At 40.3% G+C, this 22,853-nt stretch overlaps 1 protein-coding gene across 9 annotated transcripts in view; it reads right to left on the reverse strand.

Annotated features, from left to right (window-relative positions):
• Positions 1–22,853, reverse strand: part of disp3 (dispatched RND transporter family member 3) — a 626,857-nt gene that overhangs the window by 479,049 nt on the left and 124,955 nt on the right. For 8 of the 9 annotated variants that reach the window (XM_059951724.1, XM_059951723.1, XM_059951719.1 and 5 more), the window contains exon 2: positions 21,547–21,637. The gene's annotated coding sequence lies outside the window, so the exon portion shown is untranslated. Of the gene's footprint in view, positions 1–21,546; positions 21,638–21,735; positions 21,820–22,853 lie in introns of all 9 variants that reach the window. The other variant, XM_059951721.1, reaches the window with a different exon arrangement.

Here is a 22,853-nt window from a genome sequence, read left to right on the forward strand (position 1 = left end):
CATCATGAGCCAAAGGGCCTATATTATTCTGTTTTCTATGTGACCATAGGTATCTTTAACATGAGTTGGGATGATAGGGCTTTGGAACAGAGATAGAAAGTTTCACCATATTTAAATTTTATCCAAATCATAATCTGCAGGACCACCCACCAAGATCTGGAAGGTGGAGAGCGCTTTTATTTTTTGACTGGCATGGGCATTTTAGGGGAAATGGGCTCCCTATGTAATAAATTTTCTACAACTGTTTGGGAAAAAAGGAAGAGAAATTGACCGGAGGGGTAAGATGAAAAGGCACAGGAGAAATATACAGTGTGTATTTTGACAAGAACAAAGGTGGAATATCTGGTTGAAGACATTCTGCTGGATGTCTGAACTAGGTACAAAGATTTAGCATAAAAGTTGATGGGTAGACCTACCCGTGTGCCCCGTCCCTGTTGTGGATGATTTTTACAGTTCTAGGTTTATGTATAACAAGCAACAAAGCAGATCAAAATAAATCAAAGCTGGATGGTACATGTAACCAACTATATTCGTGCAGATAAAAAGCAAAGCTCTGTGGAAGCTGAGGATGTGAAATATTCATAAAATGCTGGGAATGTTCAAAAGGTCAGGGAACCTTAAAAGGTGAAAGCTCTGATGAAATATCATTGATTTCGAATGTTTTTGAGACAATGTTTTTAAATGATGGTTTGAATTTAACAACAAAATGACAGCCCATTTTGTAAATTGCCCCCATCCTTAGTGTTCATCAAGGTGGTTGGCCAGTCAAACAGGCGGCGTGACGCAGTGCGCAGCGGCCACTTCGGAATGAATATCTGTTATCTGTCAAGGAGGGGCCGTGTACAATCCTGATTTGATGGAGACGGACGTGTGAAGCATGGAGGAACATCTGGTTAAACTTTTGAAATGCCTGTTTCGCTGCTGTTGCCTCTGTGTGATTGGAGAAATCTCCACGAGGAAGGCCCTGAATCCTCGGCTTTGCCTGTTGCTTGGCAGCCGGTGCCGGGGTCGAAGCGCTTGGCAGAAATGGTGCTCGGTGTCGGAGGCTCGAAGTTTTCGGACGGACTCTGAGTTGGCTGTCGTCAGAGCTCCCAAAGTGCTGTATCGGCAAGCTGCGGCCCTGGAGGTTCATGACGGGAAGAGTTTTTCTTCCTTCTACTGTCTGCGTGAGATGATGGGCTGTCGGGACTTTGGGACTCTCTTTTAAACCGTGCCATGGACTGCTCTTTATCAGATTACGGCATTGCTTTGCACTGTTGAAACTATGTGTCGTAATTATATGGTCTTTGTCAGTTAGTCTTTTATCAATTATGGTATTGTCTGCACTGTTGTAACTATATGTTAACTATAACTATATGTAACTATGTGGTTTTGTGTCGGTCTTGTAGCTTTAGTTTTGTCTGATGGGTCTGTAGTTCCTTTCCAGGGAACGTGCTAAGACGGTAAAGAGATATCGATACGCAGCAGCCTCTCCGGACTCTGGATTGGGGATTACCAAACGTTATGTGGTTTTTCTTGTGTGGTCTGCTTTGTGCTTTTTCATGATATCATTCCAGAGAACGTTGTCTCATTTTTAACTGCATTGTATTTGCGGTTATAAATGTCAATAAACTGAATCTGAATCTGAAACAAATACAAATCTTTAACTCCTGTGAAAACTCGTAAACATTCTTATGAGGTTAATGATTGGAACATACCAATAGGACCAAATAAGCAACCTAGAAATTATTTTTTAAAATTGTATTATATCATGACAGATTTTGCAAATATTCCAACACAACTCACATCCTTTAAGAAGGGTAAAGCCTGCAGTTGTGCAATGAACATTAATAATGATAGCTAAGGATTCCACTTAAAGATACTTAGACAATTTGCACATTTTAATGTATTCTGAATAACTAAGTAAATTAACTAATTTCTGTGCACTTTGGCAGAGAGGCCTCCATAACCACACAGACTGCAGTTCAGAGCTAAATCATCCACAGTAACTTTGTCACTTCTATGTTGCTCTCAGATTTTCTTATGGCTATTATGGGAGCAATCTCATGAGTCCAATTCCCTTCTCCTTTTGGCAAATTTCAAAGTTCAAAGTACATTTATCATCAACATTATACTGCCTCGAGATCCATCTCCTTATAGGCAGCCATGAGACAATGAAACCCAAAAGAATCCGTAAAAAAAAGACTGATAAACATCCAACATGCAGAGAAGAGAAAACTAATTGTACAAACAATAAATGTAAGCAAATAGCAATAAGGACAAAAGTCAGTTCATGGACATGAATGCTGGAACAGTCCTGTAATTTATTCCTTCTAACATATCCATCAACTCCCCTTTGACTCTTCTGCCACTTCCACAAAGGGTTAATGTACAGTTACATCTTTGGGATGCAAACTCTCCACAGTTAGCACGAAATATCAGGATCAAACCCAGGTCTCTGGAGTTGGGACAGCAGTGTCACCATGTAACAGTGCATGTGCAAAGATCCCAAAGTTGACGTCAGATTCACAATTCAACAGCTGCCTCTGCTGTAAACTGTTACTACAACTGGAAAATCCAGGCTATGTGTGTCTTTGGTACCATGTACAAATGATCAGCATACAAATCAATGTATCAAAATGTGAAGCAGTGCCAAAGAGGAATAGTGGAAGACCTCAAGAACAACACTGTAAGGAAAAGTATATCAGGAGCCTGAATAACAAAGAGTTGGGAGCTCATGTCTAATGATTTCATGGGAAAATTAGTTGATTGATAGTTTCTGACTGAGTCAGTACACATAGTTCATGGTTCACCAGATGACAGACCTGTTTAAAAGTGTGTGCATTACAGTATCTATATAAACGTAGAATGCCATGCTTTTTGGTATATACCGTATACACTGCACTAAAGGGCACATTTGCCCGCATCAGATAAATTAAGTTTCAAAGCTAACATCTCTAATATCTAAGCCTTTCTTTAGAAATGGACTGAGCTGTTGAGTTAATACCAGATTCAGATAGTGAAAAGTCACATATCTGACACTGCGCCATCCAGCATTCCCAGCTGAATCTGCAACCGTATAAACCATCCACAGAAGCACAATTACAGTTCAGTGGATTCCAGTTAATTGGGCCATTGGGCAGCCTCTTATTTGGGACAACTCTTCAAAAAATACAAAAGAAAATCAAGAACATAGCAGCGATTGCCTCAGTTTATTTGGAATGCTATGCCACTTAATTATGGCAGGGGACTGTTGCCGAACAGTCTCTAACTAGCATCAGTCACATGAAGTCGTGTGGCCATTAGACAGCAGACTGTGCTTAAAATGAACAGTTTTGACATAGTGTCACATGTGTGTTTGTGTTCAAAAATCACTGATTTGTTATCACTGATAGTTGGTGAGAAGTAAACAGCAAGACAACACTGAACTGCTTTGCTCACTGCAGTTTCAAGCATTCAGGTTTGGAGGTTGCAGAAGCGGCCATGAGTGAAACGATTTCACTACTTCAACAAGTTAGGAACAATGGACAACTTGAAGGTATTGACAATCATCTTGAGAGTTGCAATGAAAATGAAGATTTGGAGGATGCAATCATTGAAAACGCTGTTTGAAGGCAGTCCATTACCTGCACTACCTGATTTTGTTAATTTACAATCAATCAAAAAAATACAGAGTACACTAAATGAATTCTTCCGTCAATAACTATCAAGAACAAATAGATGAGTTTTAGACTACTCTAGTAGTTGTGGTCGTGTTCTAATATATTCTGCATTTCATTTAAATATATAATTTGTCACTCGGTTGAATGGTAGTTTGTCTTTATTATGCCTTTTTAATTATTTCCAGGAAATTGCAGCTAATTGGGGCAGCCACTTAGTTGGGCTAAAATGTACTGGTCCCGATATGTCCCAATTAACCTGAAGCCACCGTATTTGGATAGTGCAACAATTTATTTATGAATGCCAATGCAATATTACAGGGATAGTCCAAATACAAATTTAAAATCGCACATTATCCTTAATAAGTGACATTATATCTTTCCAAAAAAAAAACGCTGTCCTTTAATGAGCTCCAGCTGCTTATATTTTGACAGTCTGCCAAGAAAGGTTCAGAACTAAAGCAATACTAGTTATCCAAAAGGCAAATTCAAAAAACAAGAACTGAACAATTAACTGTGATAGTTGTGACTTCATGCAGAAATGGAGAGACAGTTGCACACTGTCTGATGTAGGCATCAGAACAAAACTGCTATCAATTGCTGTGAAACAGACAAAATTCAATGTTTCTCAAGATACCAATTGGAAATTTTTTTTAAAAAAAAGCCTCTAGCTAATACTATAGAGAGAGATCACTGAATTTCAGATTGGGACGGGTCAGGTAAATCTGCACAGTAAGTTTGCAGCATTTGTTCCTTTAGGGATTTACAGTGCCTATAAGAAGTATTCCCCATGGACGTTTTCATGTTTTATTGTTTTGCAGCTTTGAAAAATAGAAGATTTAATTCAGCTTTTTTGACACCAATCAACAGAAAAAGGCTCTTTCGGGTCAAAGGAAAACAGATCTTGACAAAGTGATTTAAAGTAATTACAAACATAAAATACAAAATAATTGACGGCATAAGTATTCACTCTCCCCCCCCCCCCCCCCCACCCTGCCTTTAATATGGCACACCAAATCATCACTGTGAAGCCATTTGGTTTCAGAAGTCACACAGGTAGTTAAATGGAGAACTGTGTGCAGTCAAGGTGTTTCGATTGATTGTAGTAAAAATATGCCTGTATCTGGAAGGCCCAACTGCTGGTGAGTCAATATCCTGGCAAAAACTACACTATGAAGATGAAAGAACACTCAAAGCAACTCTGAGAAAAGATAATTGAAAAGCACAGTGAATTAATTTGGCGTTTTTGACACGGATCAACAGAAAAACTCATGTGTCAAAGTGAAAACAGATCTTTACAAAATCATTTAAATTAATTACAAATATAAAATAATTGATTGCATAAGCATTCACTTACTTCATGTAGGTATTCAGTAGATGCACCTTTGGCAGCAATTACAGCCTCAAGTCTGTGTGGACAGGTCTCTATCAGCTTTGCACATCTGGACACTGCAACTTTTCCCTATTCTTTTTTACAAACTGCTCAAGATCTGTCAGATCGTATAGGGATCGTGAGTGAACAGGTCTTTTCAAGTTCAGCCAGAAATTCTCAGTTGAAGTCTGGACTTTGACTTGGCGACTCCAGGAATTAACTTTGTTGTTTTAAACCATTTCTTTTGAACTTTGGCTTTATGCTTGGGGTCATTGTCTTGCTGGAAAACACATCTTCCCGCAAGTCGCAGTTCTCTTGCAGACTGACTCATGTTTTCCTCCAGGATATCCCTGTATTGTGCTGCATTCATTTTACCCTCTATCTTCACAAGCTTCCAGGGCCTGCTGCAGTGAAGCATCCACACAGCATGATTCAGCTGCCATCATGCTTCATGGTAGGGATGGTGTGCTTTTGATAATGTGCACAGCGTTTACAAAAAGCTCAATTTTAGTTTCATCAAACCATAGAACCTCCTTTCAGCTGACTTCTGAGTCACCCACACGCCTTCTGGCAAACTCTAGCTGAGATTTCATGGGAGTGTTTTTCAGCAGTGGCTTTCTCTTTGCCCCTCTCCCATAAAGCTATGACTGATGAAGCACCCGGGCAACAGTTGTTTTATGCACAGTCTCTCCCATCTCAGCCGCTGAAGCTTGTAACTCCTCCAGAGTTGTCATGGGTCTCTTGTTGGCCTCCCTCACTAGCAAAGCCACTCAGTTTTTTGAGGATGGCTTGATCTAGGCAGATTTACAGCTGTGCCACATTCTTTCCATTTCTTGATGATTGACTTAACTGTATTCAGTGACTTGGAAATTTTCTTGTACCCATCTCCTAATGTGTACGTTTCAATAACCCTTTCACTGATTTGCTTGGAGTGTTTTTTTTTGTCCTCATGGTGTAGTTTTTGCCAGGATAATGACTCACCAGCAGTTGGGCCTTCCAAATATAGGCATATTTTTACGACAATCAATTCAAGCACCTTGACTACACACACGTGCTCTCTATTTAATTAATTAAGTGACTTCTAAAACCAATTGGCTGCACCTGTGATTTGTCTCATATTAAAGGGGGTGAGTACTTATGCAATCAATTATTTTATGTTTCATACTTGTAATTTAGGTCACTCTGCACAGATTTTTTTTCATTTTGACACAATAGAGTTTTTTTTTGTTGATCAGTGTCAAAAAAGCCAAATTAAATCCACTGGGATTCAATGTTGTAAAACAATAAAATAAAAACTTCCAAGGTAGAGTGAATACTTTTTATTGGAGCTGCAACTCCATTCATCAGAGACATACAGATTTGAGAATATGCCAAGATTTTAAGAAGATTCCTTTACTTTAGATGCTGAACCTCAAGATTGGTTGAGGTAGGAAAATGGGCAAAATAACAAGTATATAAGTCCTAGTTTGCAAAGGTGCACACATTCAGTTCATCCTGTGCAAATGTGTTTAACCATTTACCCCACACTGATGCTCCTTCTCAGCTAATATTTTGTTTGAACAGTGCAGCATGAAACTGCAATTGAATTCACTAATTTCAACCCTCAAAGTGAAGATGATTCTATATTATTGCAGCAAGTGGGAGATGGTCCATTTGTAGTTTCCCCAAGCTACAAACTCAATCAATTCTTTACACTTACTGGCAAATATGCACAAAACTTCACTTTAGATAAAAAGATGACACACTGCCTAGCCAACACTCGAAGTAGTAATTTGAATATATAACATGCTTACCTTTGGAATCTACACAAAATTTATTCAAACATTATTCAGCATATGATGTCTAATAAGTAAATATCACCTCTATGTTAATATTAGAATTTCAAGTTTTCAAACAAAATGCTCAAATGATTTTTCTTTCAGCTGAAGGAGATTATGTGTAGTAGTGGTCACGGAAATATAATTTTTTGCCAAGTAATCTACAATACATCAGAACTATTGATTTACAGTGACTATGTTGTATAGTTCAAGAATATTGTGGAACCACCAAAAAATGCTGAAATTGTACGTATATTAATACTTCTAAGTAACCTGCAATTTATTGGACTCGGTTGCTAGTAAAAATCACCTTAACTATGTAGTTAAGACTACAGTCTGCAGGAAAAAGGCAGATAGATTCATGCCCACAATCCCCATTATCACAAACATCTGGCGATGGAGCCTGCTTTAATTAACATGATCCACATTGGCATTACCCATCAAAAAAACATTACCTACTCATATATCCACAAAGGAAGAAAGAAATGTAATTCTGAAAAGGAGATAAAACATGACAAATGTCATTACTTTAAATTCAGGATGAGTATCAGAAGTATTTTTGATATTTTCTGACTAACCTTTCAAATTATTCCAGCTTCTGAACAGCATTTCAGCCCACTGTTGTTCCTCTCAGTGCCTTGCACTGGGCAGAAACTTTACTTCCTTTAGAATTTGCCTGCTTTTTATGAGGCCGAGTTGCTAGCTCGATGCTCAACCCAGCGTGGCTGGAAAGCGTGCAAGGAGCTGGCTGGATTTGAACCCAGGACCACTTGCCTTAAAGTCCAATGTGGATGCCACTACACCACCTGCCAGCCAATTCAGACCATACAGGCCATAAATTAACTTAATATTTCATTTTACTCAAGACTCTTCTAAACTAGTCCTTCAGGGAAGGAAAAGAGACTCCCAGTGGAACAGATGGTATGGGGAAGTACTTAACTAGGGAAGGGCAAGTACAATTCTAATCACTACCTCAATACAGCAGTATTGATACAGACTTTTTTTATTACTTCTGTGTTCTTGTAAAAGTTGTATATAATTTGTTTAACTTAATGATTTTCATGCAAATGCTTTTTATCTGACGCTATGTGCCTGTGATTCTGCTGCAAATAAGTTTTCATTGTACCTGTGCAGACCTGAACTTGCATATGCGATAATAAACTTGACTTTGCTTTTGATGTTGCGAGATCTAAGTAGAGGCATAGACCCAGATTGAAACCTGTTTCTGCAAGAGAGGATCCGTTCTCAGCCAGAGGAAGGAAAAAGGAGGCAAGAAATCACACTGAGCTCCATTTTCAATGAGGAGTCCTGGTGCTGCATCTGAGAAAGATCAAGCCCAGTATACATGGGAGGGCACTGTCCACCCCTGCATATGCCCAACACTAATCCCACTAGCAAACAGAGCCCTGCAGTTCCTATTGCTGCTCACAGCTCAGGTCACACAAAATATTTTGCCTCCCTTCCATCTGTGCCTCGAGACAGATGTAATATAGAGGAGGATACCCACTCTAGATAGTGGGTGGGTGAGGATGTGAACACCATGTTCACACTGTACTGTTAGGGCATATTCTAGAGTTATGTCATACAGCAAATAATTTCAACAGCCATCAGTCCTCGTACCTGAATGTGGATTGTGGACTGAGTTTTAAATAGAACTCAGAACAATAGTCTTCTTGGAACTGCAGTCTGGGGTTGATTGCAAGCCAAGAAGCTCATCATTGATCTGAGATGTTTGCATATGCATGAATGCAGCCCAGAGTCAGTGGTGATCAACATTAATTTTGGGTGTCTGGAGTGTTTGTGTGAAAATCTAGGTATCCGAAAATTCAAAGGAAGCATTGAGGATACATTATAACTATAGAATTGTTCTGCTGTTACCTTTGATCTTTGGTATATAAAAATGTCATGTAATATTGGGTCAGGAGGCCTCTTCTTTCTAAGAGTGTCTCCAGTATGATGTCTGTTGTTTTGCTGAATAAAGATATCTATATCTACCAACTTCAGTGTCTCTCGGTGACTTTGTTCAGTCACAACAGCACCTCTGCAGAATACACCAGCCACAAATGGCCCCGTAGCAATTCAGCAGGGCTTCTTCTCCAATATTTCCACAACACCAAAGCAGACAGTCAGTGAGGTCAAAGTGATGCCACCAACTGCAAAGTGCCCCTCAAACTCATAATCTATTCAGACCTAAAAGATTGGTCACACAGACATAAATCCAGGAATCCTTCACTGGCAGAGTTCACTGTTCGCAGTTCACTGGCCCAAACAGACTGCAGTGGTTCAAGGCTTTACCACATGTTCTGCAAGAGGATTCGTCAGGCACAGCTGCCTTGCACACAACGTCCATATCCCTTTAGAAATTAAGTACTATCTAGGCCCAGTAATATGAATCTGTTACCATCACACAAAAAAAAACGGTACCTCTTCTCCCTCTCACGTCCCTGTCTAATAGGGTTATAATCATCAGTTCTTCGTTTTTTTTTCCTGAATGGCACTAAATAACTCATCATTTTTACACGTACACTTCCCTTTCCCCCACCTGCAAGACAGCAAATGTGAGCAAATAACCAGTTTTAACTTTTTAATCATAGTTCAGGGTTTTTGAAGAATATTGTGTGGCCCTTACTGGGTAAATAACAAAAATCAGTCAACTCTGCATAATTGTGCATATGTGAATTTCCAATTGATTTCATCCAATTAACATTTTCATCTCAGCATCTCTCTTGTTCTGGTGATAGTCAGAAATATTTTTTTCATGAAACAGTTCAAGGAGTCATCCAGCATTTTTATAGTTATCGTCTTTCAATCGATGTTGGTTTGGAACCTTCTTCACAATTCCTACTGCAACACTAACCAGTTACATGAGGCATTCCTTAAGCGAGTGCAGGCTGGATTTAAGGATATTTAAGTATTAACAGACTGAAATTATATACAATACCTGGGCCAACTGGCATGCAATTCTTATATTTTCTACAGAAGACAACATTCTGTAAATTGCACTGTTGTAGCAAGAGCTGATCTTCAGAACTTTATGGTTTCAATACAATACTTTTGCTAGAATTGTGGAAAATTCGTAACACTGAAGGCCATTGAAGACATCAGGTTTGTGCCAGTGAGGGAGATGGTACTTCAGCTTAATCCATTGCCTAGCATGAAGTCACTGCTGGCCAGGGAAATGGAACTCAATCCAACAAAGTGCGCGGTGATGCACTTGTGGGGATGCAGTAAAATATATCCTGCCGATGATGAGTCTATAAATCTTAAGAATGGGAATGGTTTCTGACTCTTCCCCCTTTTGAGACACCCCCTCTCCCTCAGCTCTCCTTTTTAAGGTGTGCTTCCTGGCTTTTGACTCCATTGCTGAGAGCATCTGTAAGATATTCCAAGAATTATGCACCTCAATTTGATCTCCACTCAACCACCATCCATAGAAAACAATTGGCAATTATCCAACAGGTCAGGCAGGATCTATGTAATCAAATAAGCAGTTTACTTTTTGGGCCGAGACCTCTCATGAGTACTGAGCAGAGGTCTGAACCTGAAACACCAATTGTTTTATTCATTTCCATAAATGCTGCCTGACCGATTGGGTTTCTCTACATTTTGTGTGTTGCTTTGGATTTCCAGCAGCTGCAGAATTTCTCATGTGTGCAATTTATCCAACCTTTCCACATAGTCATAATTTTCTAATCCGAACGACAATCATGAATGCATCGACATTTTTTCTTATCTTTCCTGCAAGATAATAACAAATTTTGTATATTTTACTGCATCCACAAATACATTAATGTGCACTTTGTTAGATTACAGTTCCATTTTCCTGACCAGCTATCCAAGGGTCTCCATGTCACTGTTAATCATAGCTTTTTTTTAAATTTATGTTGTTCCATTGTTTAAATAAGGCTCTAAAAGTAATCCAGGAAATTATAGGCCGGTAAATTTGACATCAGAAGTAGGTAAATTCTTGGAAGGAGTACTAAGAGATAGGATCTACAAGTATCTAGATAGACAGGGACTTATTAGGGAGAGTCAACATGGCTTTGTGCGTGGTAGGTCATGTTTAACAAATGTATTAGAGTTTTTCGAGGAGGTTACAAGGAAAGTGGATGAAGGGAAGGCAGTGGATGTTGTCTACATGGACTTCAGTAAGGCCTTTGACAAGGTCCTGCATGGTCCCACATAGGTTAGGACTTTATTCTCTGGAGTGTAGAAGAATGAGGGGAGATTTGATAGAAGTATATAAAATTATGATAGGGTACAGACAAATTGAATGCAAGCAGGTTTTTTCCACTGAGGCTAGAGGAGAAAAAAACCAGAGGACATGGGTTAAGGTTGAAGGGGGAAAAGTTTAAAGGGAACATTAGAATGGGCTTCTTCACACAGAGAGTGGTGGGAGTGTGGAATGAGCTGCCAGATGAAATGGTAAATGCAGGCTCACTTCGAACATTTAAGGAAAAACTTGGACAGGTACATGGATGAGAGGGGTATGGAGGGATATGGTCCAGGTGCAGGTCAGTGGGACTAGGTAGAAAAATGGTTCAGCACAAGCCAAAGGCCTATTTCTGCGCTGTAATGTTCTATGGTTCTATATCTTTACCACACCTTCTACACTTAGGTTAAGATCATTAATGTGTATTGCAAAAGCAAGAGATAAATTACTAACCCCTGTAGAACTAATAAACTGAATAAAAGAGTAATCAAATGGTCATTTCTAGTACAACTGAAAGTTTTTTTAAAAAAGAGATCCAGAGGGTTTCAATAGAAATGCAGAAATTAACAAGAAATGCCCGCAAAAAAAGAGACAAAAAAAGACATTTTAAAATTATCTGAGTTCTCATCTTTGAAAAGATACATCCACCCAAATGCCTAGATATTTTATAGAGTCATGGAGACACACAGATTTGGAAACTGGACTGAACATAGATGGGAACCTTGGTTGGCAAGGACCAGTTCCTTTCAGTTTTTCTTCTGTCACTTTGCCAATGCTACACCCCAGAAATGGAACCACAAGGCTAATGCTAGATACACTGCACCAATACCTGCACACAGAACAGAAAGAGCCTCTGGGGAAAATACATTACACATGAAATTCTGACTTTTCAACAAGCACAGGTAACAAAGGGAGGCCATTCTCCATGGGCTCTCTGGGTTATTTGGAACGATGCATCCATTTGATCCAGTTTATGCTTCAACAGTTTGTGGAAGTCGGTCATTTTCTTCGGCAGTTTAACGGGGGCACGACTGCACAAGCGTGTGTAAGTCAGACCGTGAGGCAGTGGGAGTATTTAAAGAGAACAGTTAGATGGAGCGGGCGATGGAGTGGAGGGAAACAAAGTAGGAAGGGTTTGTCTTGAGAGGCTTCGGCGAGCAGAGGCTGTTTCAAAAGTTTCAAAAGTTGAGGCAACATATTGAGTAGGTCATGGCAGCTGAGATCGGCCCCGTGGTTTGTTCATCCTGCGGCATGTGGGAAATCAGGGAAACTTCCAGTGTCCCTGACGACTATATGTGCAGGAAGCGTGTCCAACTGCAGCTTCTGGCAGACCGCATTGAGCGTCTGGAGCTGCGACTGGATTCATACTGGAGCATCCACGATGCTGGGAAAGTAGTGAATAGCACGTTCAGTGAGTTGGCCACACCGCAGGTAAAGGCTACACAGGCAGAAAGGGAAGGGGTGGCCACTAGACAGTGTAGCAGTAGGCAGGTAGTGCAGGAGTCCCCTGAGGTCATCTCCCTCCTAAACAGATATACTGTTTTGGATACTGTTGGGGGAGATGTCTCATTAGGGGAAAGCAGCAGCAGTAGCCGAGTTCATTGCACCATTCCACAGGAGGGAAGGAAAAGGAGTGGGAGAGCTATAGTGATAGAGGATTCGATTGTAAGGGGAATAGATAGGTGATTCTGCAGCAGCAAACGAGACTCCAGGTTGGTATGTTGCCTCCCTTGTGCAAGGGTCAAGGATGTCTCTAAGTGGCCACAGGACATTCTGAAATGGGAGGGTGAACAGCCAGTGGTCGTGGTGCACATAGGTACCAACGATATAGGTAAAAAACGGGATGAGGTCCTACAAAGTGAATTTAGGGAGTTAGGAGATAAACTAAAAAGTAGGACCACAAAGGTAATAATCTCTGGATTACTACCAGTGCCACGTGCTAGTCAGGGTAGAAATAGGAGGATATTTCAGATGAATACTGGATTACTACCAGTGCCATGTGCTAGTCAGAGTAGAAATAGGAGGATATTTCAGATGAATACGTGGCTTGAAAAATGGTGCAAGGGGGAGGGATTCAAATTTCTGGGGCACTGGAACCAGTTCTGGGGGAGGTGGGACCGTTATAAACAGGACAGTCTGCACCTGGGCTGGACTGGAACCGATGTCCTAGGGGGAGTTTGGTACTGCTGTTCAGGAGGCTTTAAACTAATGTGGCAGGGGTATGGGAACAAATGCAGAGAGACAGAGGGGTGTAAAATGAGGGTAGAAGCAAAAAGTAGTAAGGTGAAAAGTAAAAGTGGCAGGCAGGCAAATCCAGAGCAAAAAGCAAAAAGAACCACTTTTCAACATAATTGTATAAGGGGTAGAGAGTGTTGCAAAAACAAGCCTGAAGGCTTTGTGTGTCAGTGCGAGGAGCATTCGTAACAAGGTGGATGAATTGAATGTGCAGATAGTTATTAATGAATATGATGCATTAGTGATAATTTTTCAAACTCCTTAGTTTCTGGATTAGTTCCTGAGGATTGGAGTGTGGCTAATGTAACCCTACTTTTTAAAAAAGGAGGGAGAGAAAAACTGGGGAATTATAGACCAGTTAGTCTGACATCGGTAGTGGGGAAAATGCTAGAGTCGGTTATCAAAGATGTGATAACAGCACATTTGGAAAGAGGTGAAATCATTGGACAAAGTCAGCATGGATTTGTGAAAGGAAGATCATGTCTGACAAACCTTCTAGAATTTTTTGAAGATGTAACTAGTAGAGTGGAAAGGGGAGAGCCAGTGGATGTGGTATATTTAGATTTTCAAAAGGCTTTTGACAAGTTCCCACACTGGAGATTAGTGTGCAAACTTAAAGCACACGGTATTGGGGGTATGGTATTGATGTGGACAGAGAATTGGTTGGCAGACAGGAAACAAAGAGTGGGAGTAAACGGGACCTTTTCAGAATGGCAGGCAGTGACTAGTGGAGTACCGCAAGGCTCAGTGCTGGGACCCCAGTTGTTTACAATATATATTAATGATTTAGACGAGGGAATTAAATGCAGCATCTCCAAGTTTGCGGATGACACAAAGCTGGGCGGTGGAATTAGCTCTGAGGAGGATGTTAAGAGGATGCAGGGTGACTTGGATAGTTTAGGTGAGTGGGCAAATTCATGGCAGATGCAATTTAATGTGGATAAATGTGAGGTTATCCACTTTGGTTGCAAGAACAGGAAAACAGATTATTATCTGAATGGTGGCCGATTAGGAAAAGGGGAGGTGCAACGAGACCTGGGTGTCATTGTACACCAGTCATTGAAGGTGGGCATGGAGGTACAGCAGGTGGTAAAAAAGGCAGATGGTATGTTGGCATTCGTAGCAAAAGGATTTGAGTACAGGAGCAGGGAGGTTCTACTGCAGTTGTACAAGGCCTTGGTGAGACCGCACCTAGAGTATTGTGTGCAGTTTCGGTCCCCTAATCTGAGGAAAGACGTTCTTGCCATAGAGGGAGTACAAAGAAGGTTCACCAGATTGATTCCTGGGATGGCAGGACTTTCATATGAAGAAAGACTAGATCAACTAGGCTTATACTCACTGGAATTTAGAAGATTGAGGGGGGATCTTATTGAAACGTATAAAATTCTAAAAGGATTAGACAGGCTAGATGCAGGAAGATTGTTTCTGATGTTGGGGAAGTCCAGAACGAGGGGTCACAGTTTAAGGATATAGGGGAAGCCTTTTAGGACCGAGATGAGGAAAAACTTCTTCACACAGAGAGTGGTTAATCTGTGGAATTCTCTGCCACAGGGAACAGTTGAGGCTGGTTCATTGGCTATATTTAAGAAGAAGTTAGATATGGCCCTTGTGGCTAAAGGGATCAGGGGGTATGGAGAGAAAGCAGGTACAGGGTTCTGAGTTGGATGATCATACTGAATGGCAGTGCAGACTTGAAGGGACGAATGGCCTACTCCTGCACCTATTTTCTATGCTTCTTCACGTACACAAAATTAGACTTGACTACACTACAGAAGGACATGAAGACCAGTAAACCTAACATGGAGAACTCATTTTTTTTTAAAAAAAATGCACAGAGTGCATGGGAAAGCCATCTTGCAAATTATTTAGAAATCCCAGTTTCTTGGCTGCTTTGCTTTAGCATCGAACCATAAAGCCTTTCAAAGACAGTAAGGACATTTTCACCTGTAGCATCTACCAGTTCCATTATCTGAAAACATAAGTAGTAATACAGATGATCCCCAGATTACAAAAGCCTAGCTTATGCACACCCCTACATATGCTGTAAATGAACTCTCATGTTCATTTATACAAATGGCAAACTAGTTTCCTCTTTCCACTTTCAGTAATCACTCTTTACCAGCTCTAAGTGCTTTTGATGCCATTTATTACAGTACTGTAGAGGTATGGTTACCACAGGAAGTAATACTTCTGTACTTTCTGATTTCTGGACCAAATCAATATAAGGATATCTGTTAAAATGGAACCCATTCCTCACTCAGGAATAGCCTGCAATGAAAGCTGGGTATTTGAAAGGGCAATGAATGGCAGAAGGGCAAATAAAAACAGAGCAACTTAGTCAAACTGAATGAGTTCAAGAAAAACTAGTCAGATGAGCAAACAAGAACAAAATTAATAGTAAAAGTAGATGCACCTATATAAATTAGATAACATTAGAACTATTAAGCATTATTTTACTATGCAGATAGTTTTCTACCCACTAAATCTTTCTAAAAATACAAAACTACTTTGTAGGTTGAGTAAAGAATGTTAGCTAGTACACACCATTACATTTCTCACATTTCCTTAAAGCCCCCAGGAGGACCACAACCTCGTCATAGGGTTTGGAGGCTTGCATGCCTCAATGACCCAGAGAGCTAAGTTGGCTGGAGTCAGGGCCTTGTGCTTTGGTTCTTGGTAGGGTCAGCCATGTGAAACAGGTCAAAAGGTAGAGGCCAAACTAATAGTGGATAAATGGTCTTCTAGGTTTGGGGGTTCAGTTCAGGGCCAACAACTCTGACTGGACAAAATACAATTGCTACAGGAACAGCAATGAAGAATTCTTCAATATAGACAGAGATGAAAAGAATCATATCCTATGGTAGACTACATGCAGTCTCTGGGTTACAAGCTGGTTTAATTTTTACAGACATTTGTAAGTTAATTTTGTCCATGCATAAGAAAATACACAACAGCACTTGGTATGGGAACAGTATTGTATTGGCCCGTGTCTGTGCTGTACTTTTCTACAACTCTATGTTCTATGTTAAGAGAAGTCAGGACAGGTACATGGATGGTACCTGTCCATGGTAGGGATAAGGAAGGCTACTGTCCTGGTGCAGGCTGTTTAAATGGTTTGGCATGGACTAGATGGATCGAAGGGCCTGTTTCTGTACTGTTCTTTTCTAGGACCCTAGACAAATGAATGTTGTTGATGAGGGCCAGTTAATGACAATATCAAAACAGATTCTAGATAGCCCAGTTCAATGACTGGTTTCAATAGGCCTGAGGTATCATTGAATGTTACATTGTTTAGTAGAGTATAATTGCACAAGTAGCAATAGAAGTGACTGCTTGTCAATTTCCAAACCATTTAACTGGTATGCCACAGTGAAACTGGCAACCTGTGCTCTTAAAAGTCAATGGTGTCTGATTACTGCATGGAGGTTACATGGAAATAGGCATTATTTTCAAGCTAGTTCTTGTTTGAAGTTAATACTTATGGGAGCATATTCATATGTTCAGTGTGTCCATAACTCAAGCACAGGTTTCTCCCGCAAACTGAAGGTAGACCGTTACATTAGAAACCATTTGTAATCCGAAATGTTGTAAAGTGGAGAAGCAATTACCATTAATTTATATGAGAAAAATTTTTGAGCGTTCCCAGATCCAAAAATATAACCTACCAAATTAAAGCAAATAACATATAAAACCTAAAATAACACTAACATATAGTAAAACCAAGAATGATAAGATAAATTTACACTTTATATATAGTAGAAATATTGTAGGTATAGTGTAGTTTCACTTATCAAACTCAGGAAGGCAGCGAGCCAAAATCAATTTGGAGAAAAAAAAAATCAGCACGTAAACGCATACATACGCACATGCACAAACAACTGCCTGCACAAGCCTGCCCGGTAATTGTAGTCTTTCTCGGGGTAAACACACATATAAAGCGGGCGCCTTTTTCTCGTAAAAGCGAAAATCCTCTTTGGTTAGCAAAAGCAGGTATGAATGTAAGTCTTTTGTAACAGCGAGTTGTTGTAAATCGAAAAGTTCGAAAAGCGGGGGCCACCTGTATTCACAACCTGGGATGAGGCTGTATTGGCCTCAGATTACAGATGGGAAGTGGGCATTCATAATGCTGCCTCTGATCACAACAGTAAAGTATTTAAAACAACAGGCGAGAGCTGAAAATATTGAAGATACTTAGATCAGGCAACATCGCTGGAGAGAGGAGAGTTAACCTCTAAGATCAGTTCCATTTGACACTCAAATCGCTTCGCATGTTCTCCTTGTGATCATGTAGGCACCAGTAGCAATAGTTCTGCTGAGTGTTCTGCTTTTCTCCCACATCTGAAGGTACGTGGGTTGGTAGATCAATTGGCCACTGTCAGTTTCTTCTGCTGTGAGTAGTAGAACATGTGGAGTGTTAACAGGAATGTGGAGAAAATGAACCATAATGAAGTATAAGTGGCTGGTGAAGAGTAACCGGGCTGCCAGGCTGTTTCCATGTATGCCTGTGATACGAAGAGTTCATGCTACATCAGATGAAAGCCTGTGAGCTAAAATTTTAACTGTTTCTCTCCCTGCACACACTGCCTGATCTGAACATTTCGGTATTTTCAGTTTTAAATCCAAATTCCTGAGAAAACGCACATCAACACAAAGCTGCTTCAACTTTAATAATGAATCAACATAAAAAGTATGCCCCTCACATATAAGTAAATCACTATTTTGCAAATTGGAGCAGCTCAAGGTAGCAGCTAGGGCAGAGGTCATGACACTGGAAAGCCAGTGAGGTTCCACGTACTTCACGTTCAGTCATCGATGAGAGTGAGCTAAGGTCCAATGTTTTGTACAGATTCATAACATGTGAGGAGTGTTTGATGGCTCTGGGCCTGTACTTGTTGGAGTTTGGAAGAATGGGAGGGGTGTCTCATTGAAACCTATTGAATATTGAAAGGCATAGACAGAGTGCGTGTGGAGAGGATGTTTATTATCATGGGAGAGTCTACGACTAGAGGGCACAGCCTCAGAATAGAAGGCACTCCTTTAGAACAGAGATGACGATAGATTTCTTTAGCCAGGGGTTGGTGAATCTGTGGAATTCATTGCCACAGGTGACTGTGGAGGCCGAGTCAATCAGTATATTTGAATTAGAGGTTGAGAATTATTGATTAATGAAGGAATCAACAGTTATGGGGAGAAGGATAATAAATCAGGCTTTATGGAATAGCAAAGCAGATTTGATGGGCTGAATGGCCTAATTCTGCATTAATTAGTAGCCTGAATATGAGCTAGCACTCCGCAACTCATCGATTATCTGATGAAAGATGTGGGATTGCTCAGCAGACCCTCCAGCGGGTAGTGAGGTCGGCTGAGAAGATCATCAGGGTCTCTCTTCTCGCCATTACAGACATTTACACTACACGCTGCATCCACAAAGCAAACAGCATTATGAAGGACCCCACGCACCCCTCATACAAACTCTTTTCCCTCCTGCCGTCTGGGAAAAGGCACCAAAGCATTTAGGCTCTTGCGACCCTGGGCTGACACCAACTTACTGCCCTCTACTGTGCCTATTGTCTTGATTATTATTTATTGTAATGCCTGCACTGTTTTGTGCACTTTATGCAGTCCTGGGTAGGTCTGCAGTATAGTGTAGTTTTTTTTTTGTCAGTGTTGTTTTTACATAGTTCAGTGTAGTTTTTGTACTGTTTCATGTAGCACCATGGTCCTGAAAAACGTTGTACTGTACCAGCAGTTATGGTCGAAATGACAATAAAAAGTGACTTGCCATGATAACAGGAAGCTGCAGCAGTGATTGCAAATTCCATAATTAAAAGCTATTCAAAACGCAAGGGCAGCTTGTTTCCCACAAATGAACTAAGGGACATGAAGTAAAATCAACAAAACAACAAAACAGATGCCAACATTCATGGCAAAATAACAGGCAAAGGGTAAGTTTGCAGCAAGGATTACAAAGGCAGAGCCTGAAGAAGAACTTACTGGAGCTCAGGAAAAAGGGATATGCTTGTTTGGACAGAAAGACGCGGGGACAGTAGGACTGGGTGATAAATTCTGACATTACTTTCAATGCAATCACCTCAAAGCATTGACAAAGGGTAAGTGACTCCCTTCAAAAAATGTGATCTGTTGAGGTTAGTCTTCAAGTACAGTAATAACCATAACTGCTCAGATAGTACATTGTATGGCACAATAGCTCCGTCCATCACAAATTCTGCATTATTTGCCTGAACATTCACCATACTACCATGTACACAACACTTGAATATCTGCTTTTGTAAATCAGAAGCAGGTTTTCGTATCAATTGGGTGAATTGCTTCATTACATGCTGCAAATTGCTGAGCCTGTCTGAGATACCAAAATATTGGGATATACTGTAGTTTTCGAATGACTCTAGAACAAAAACTCTTTATGTGCCTGCCTGAATGTATTTTAAATACTTTTATTGTATCTGTGTGGTGGACTACATATACCTGTTTGGACACGCCCCCTACTGACTGCTCCTGTGGCTCCTCCCACAGACCCTGGTATAAAGCCGATTGAGGCCTGAGCCCGACCCTCAGTCTCCAGGATGTAGTATGGTGGTCAACTACTGCTTGTTCTTTCTTCCAGTCAATAAAAGCCAATATCTCGACTTCACGTCTCAGAGAGAGTTATTGATGGTGCTTCAATCTGCTTCCACTACTGATGCACCATCAATAACTCACTCTGAGACGTAAAGGCTGGAGACTGAGAGACCGGGCTCAGGCCTCAATTGCCTTTATACCGGGGTCTGTGGGAGGAGCCACAGGAGCAGTCAGCAGGGGGCGTGTCCAGACATGTATATGTTGTTCACCACAACTACTTCCTCAGAAAGCATACTCCAGACACCTACCACTTTCTGTGTAAAAACACCTGCCTCGTAAATTTCCTTTAAAATCTCCTCTCACCATAAAACTGTGCCCTCTGGAATGTAGTATTTCCACCCTATGAAAAAGACTATCTACCCTATCCATACCTCTTTCAAATTTATATATTACTACAGTCTCAGGACACCCCCTAGCTTCAGAAGCTCTAGAGAGAGAGAGAGAGAGAAAAAAAAACAACTTCATCTTTTGACTAAAATGGTGTAAGGCTGATTTTATAATCAAAACAACTACAGAGATGGCCTTCTTTCATATTGCACTCCTTTGGAGTCTTTCGTGTGCTGTTACTATAACGTAACAGGCTGAACATTAGTCACCTGTAAAATGTTACCCAGAAGGTGATCTGCTTCTGTTTCTAGCTTAAAGTTAAATCAATCCCATGTAAGACCACGTTGAAAATTGTTATGTTTAATCACAACAAATGGACTGCAAATGCAGACTTCACTGACCAATTTATGGGGAAGGCCTATAGGCTGCCAATTACCACACCCTTCAGTCTTGCAGTTCACAGCACTGTTGACTCTTCCCTTGGTTCTACACCTCGCTTACTGCATCTTTTTCCCAGTTGAAAGACTATGCCCCCACATGCACTGCCAGATAGGTGGTGTAATTAACTTGTCTAATGTTTATGGGGAATGACAGAGTGAAAGAAAAGAGGAGAGAAGCAAGGAAAGTACTTAAACAAGTCTGGCAATGAGAAAGGTCAGTCAAATTTTTCAACTCGAAGCGTGATGAAGCTGGTATCAAGTAAATGTCACAAAACCCTTTTTCTTTGCTGCGTATCAATGTGAACAGACAGCAAGGAAATGGTTTGCACCATGGCTTCATCTGAACTTTAACACGTGTAGGACACATGTTCTTTTTAAGATTAATACTTTAAGAATTTTGATGAAAGTCATGATGGAGTACCCAATCCTTATTTATCTATTTTTATCAAAACAGATGTAAAGAATGGAAAATTAAAGGGCCTTGTCTAATCAATCACTCCCATCTCATAGACTCTTCAGTTTCCTGCAAATAATTTTGGCATTCATGTTGCTCATTACTAACACAGGTGTGATCTTCAATATGTTCAAAGCAGCAGCCAAAAATACTTAGAAATAAATGCAACTTAATTGTTGCCTTAATTCATGTATGGTGGATTTTGTTTTGTTTTAAAATCGGTAAATGAAGAGTGTGATTTGCTCTTCAGGCAGTTTAATCAATATAATTGGGTTGTTTAGAATTTACAACATTCATTGCATGCAAAGGATAGTAGATTGTGCACACCAACAAGTGAATTAGTATCTTCCCCTCTGTCAGCACCAAACTGCTCGATAGCAATAACTTGTCCATCTGGAGGAATTTACTGACCTGCATATATTGCACTAAGATGCTGGAATACCCCTCGATCAATCTGTTTTGTGGTGTGTTCTTCACATCAATAATCCTTTTCTGGAGAAGCCTGCAGAAGGAACAGGACGGATTAGTCCACAGAGTACACCTTACTTTGAAAGAACACACATTTTCTAATGACCATTAATCCTACAAGTGTTTCCTAACCTGCTGTTCACTGTTTAGTGCCATTTTAGTTATTATCCAGAACTGTTCTCTTCAAAAGCTAACGCTTCTTCATAATACAGACTTCTGCAAATAGAGAAAGTGTTGGCCTATGATAAATACCCAAGCACACGTTTCACAGGGAAATAGTGTATCATGAAGCTAGTAAGCAGTCAATGTCAGATTCAACATTGCATACACTGAAGAAGATCACAGATTCTCAGCAATATTAAATGGTTCGACTTGATGATCCTTGTTGTGATTGACTAAAACTGATTACCGGAAGTCAGAACTGGGAAATATAAGTATTCACACACTGGAACTCCAAAAGAAAGAGAATTCAGAGGAATCCAAGGGAATTTCACTCTCCTGACACAACCTTTTATACTTCTTTAACACAAAGATAATAGTAAATGATTAACTACAGTTTCAATGGAGAGCATCCTGACAGGCTGCATCACTGTATGGTATGGAGGGGCTACTGCACAGGACCAAAAGAAGCTGCAGAAGTTTGTAAATCTAGTCAGCTTCATCTTGGGTACTAGCCTACAAAGTACCCAGGACATCTATAGGGAGTGGTGTCTCAGAAAGGCAGTGTCTTATTAAGGACCTCCAACACCCAGGGCATGCCCTTTTCTCACTGTTGCCATCAGGTAGGAAGTACAGAAGCACACAATCAGCAATTCAGGAACAGCTTCTTTCCCTCGGCCTTCCGATTCCTAAATGGACATTGAATCTTTGGGCACTACCTCACTTTTTAAAAAAAATATACAATATTTCTGTTTTTGCACTTTTTAATCTATTCAATATACAGAATTGATTTACTTGTTTAATTATTATGTTTTATTTTGTTTATTATTGTTTTCTCTCTGCTAGATTATGTATTGCATTAAACTGCTGCTGCTAAGTTAACAAATTTCGCATCACATGCTGGTGATAATAAGCCTGATTCTCATTCTGAATTGCTACTTTCCCCTACTTAATATTTTGAGTATAGTCAGTTAAATTTACAGAATTGCATAGTTACAGTGGTACCACATCCCAACTAACAGAACTCTTTTGACTATTCATTACTTGTGTCTGTTCTAAAAGCCTCTGAGTATAAACTCCAGACATCCAGA

The sequence above is a fragment of the Hypanus sabinus genome, chromosome 27 (assembly GCF_030144855.1).
Source record: "Hypanus sabinus isolate sHypSab1 chromosome 27, sHypSab1.hap1, whole genome shotgun sequence".
Lineage (NCBI taxonomy): Eukaryota > Metazoa > Chordata > Chondrichthyes > Myliobatiformes > Dasyatidae > Hypanus > Hypanus sabinus.